At 65.1% G+C, this 2,148-nt stretch overlaps 2 non-coding genes across 2 annotated transcripts; one reads left to right on the top strand and one right to left on the bottom strand.

Annotated features, from left to right (window-relative positions):
- Positions 1 to 623: 623 nt before the first annotated feature.
- Positions 624 to 787, bottom strand: LOC116216960. The gene has a single exon (XR_004160706.1). It is a non-coding gene; the product is annotated as a U1 spliceosomal RNA (small nuclear RNA).
- A 747-nt stretch (positions 788 to 1,534) lies between these two features.
- LOC116216962 lies at positions 1,535 to 1,698 on the top strand. The gene has a single exon (XR_004160708.1). It is a non-coding gene; the product is annotated as a U1 spliceosomal RNA (small nuclear RNA).
- Positions 1,699 to 2,148: the final 450 nt, after the last annotated feature.

Here is a 2,148-nt window from a genome sequence, read left to right as displayed (position 1 = left end):
GGTCGGGGGGCCCGGCGCTCACCGTGCCGAGCCCGAAGGGTCCCGGCCGCTCCCGGGGCACGCCGTAGTTGCCCACCAGCGGGTAGGTGAGCACCAGGATCTGCGCCGCGTACGAGGGATCGGTGAGCGCCTCGGGGTACCCCACGACGCCCGTCTGGAACACTGCGGGGAGAAAAACGCGGAGGGAGGAGATCCGCGCGCGTCCCCGCGCATCTCGCACCCTTCCCGCATCCGGTCCCGCCGCACTCACCCACTTCCCCGCTGACGGCCGTGCCCGTGGCCCCGAAGGCGCGGCCGCGCAGCACGGAGCCGTCCTGCAGCACCAGGCCGGCCCATGGCGGTGCCACGTGCGGGGCAGTGCGGGAGGCGGCAGCGGAGGAGCGCGGAGAGTGCGGGAGGGGCGGGGCGGGGTACCGAGAGAGGGAGATGCGCGGGGGGGCAGGGCCAGAAACGATGGGGGCGGGGCATCGAGGGAGATCGACCAATCAGCGTGCGGCTGGGCGGGAAAAGGGCTTAGAAAAAAGCCGAGCAGCGCGGGACGGGACAGGGAACGAAAAGAGCAAGGGAGAGATTGCCGTGTGTTCAAAAGAGAACAGCTCAATCTATCATTATACCAAATAAATCAGGGGAGAGCGCGAACGCAGTCCCCCACTACCACAAATTATGCAGTCGAGTTTCCCGCATTTGGGGAAATCGCAGGGGTCAGCACACCCGGAGTGCAGGGGATGAGCCTCGCCCTGGGAAAACCACCTGCCTGATCATGGTGTCTCCCCTGCCAGGTAAGTATGCTTTCTGCTTCCACCGCCCCGTTCCCCACGCCCCGACCATCAGCCCGCACATCACGGCGACCCACTTCCCAACCACTGCACCGTCCCACCCCACTCCGTGCCCCTCCTGCATCCCTGTGCCACGGACCACGCGGTGCTCACGGGGCTCCACGAGCATTCTGTTCCTTGTTTAGCGTGCCCCGGCATGTTGCGCGCGGAGCGATCTGCATACTGATCTGCATGGCCCCGCCCCCTCCCGCCGGACTGCCCAATAGCGCTGCTCCGAAGCATTGACCGACCGAAAGCACGCGCTTACACCCGACCCATAGCGCCCCCAACCACCGAACGGGGTAACGCAAGCAGAGGGGCGGGACGGAAGTGGAGGTGTACCGGAACTGGGACCGTACCATAGAGGTGGCGCGAGGCGACTGGATTCCGGCTGCCAGGGGCGGTGAGTGGGGGCGTGGCCAAGGAAAGCAGCGCCCCGTGAGAGCGTGTTGGGGGCGGAAAGTGGGGTGGGCAGGGCCATGCAGGTAAGTACGCAGATCAGTTATGCAGATCGCTCCGCGCGCGGCATGACGGGAGCGCACTAAACAAGGAAAGGAACGCGCGTGGAGCCACTGGGAGCAGCGTGTGCCTCCGTGCGGGAATCTTGGAAAGGGAAGCGGTGCACAGCCGCGGCACGGGGCGGGTGTCCGGGGCGTGAGTCGCCGCGCGGTGCGGGCTGGTGGCTTGGCGTGGGGAGCGGGTCGGCGGGAGCAGAAAGCATACTTACCTGGCAGGGGAGACACCATGATCAGGCAGGTGGTTTTCCCAGGGCGAGGCTCATCCCATGCACTCCGGGTGTGCTGACCCCTGCGATTTCCCCAAATGCGGGAAACTCGACTGCATAATTTGTGGTAGTGGGGGACTGCGTTCGCGCTCTCCCCTGACATCTTTGGTCTAACAACAGAATAGAGTGGGACGGGAGGGAGAAGGTGGGGTGGAGGTCGATTTCTTTGGCTGCCAGCAGAGGTCAGCTGTGACACTACCGGCAGAAGATGCTTCAGAAGGCTGAAGTGAAGATGGGCCTGCCTGGCAGGATGGGCTCCTGGCAGCAGAGCCTCCTGCTGACGAGAGGCATTCCTCAGGGATCGCTGTTGGAACCGCTGCTGTTTAACGTCTTTGTAGGCGACACGGACAGCGGGATCGAGTGCGCCCTCAGCGAGTCTGCAGGTGAGACCAAGCTGAGCGCTGCGGCTGACACCAGAGGGAAGGGATGCCGTCCAGAGGGACCAGGGCAGGCTGGAGAGGTGGGCCCGTGCCAACCTCATGGAGCTCAACAAGGCCGAGTGCAAGGTCCCGTTGTGGCTCGGAGCAACCACAGGCGTAGACGCAGGTT

The sequence above is a fragment of the Meleagris gallopavo genome, chromosome 9 (genome assembly GCF_000146605.3).
Source record: "Meleagris gallopavo isolate NT-WF06-2002-E0010 breed Aviagen turkey brand Nicholas breeding stock chromosome 9, Turkey_5.1, whole genome shotgun sequence".
Classification (NCBI taxonomy): Eukaryota; Metazoa; Chordata; class Aves; order Galliformes; family Phasianidae; genus Meleagris; species Meleagris gallopavo.
The sequence above is the reverse complement of the archived record's forward strand: the minus strand, read 5'-3'. Positions and strand labels throughout refer to the sequence as shown.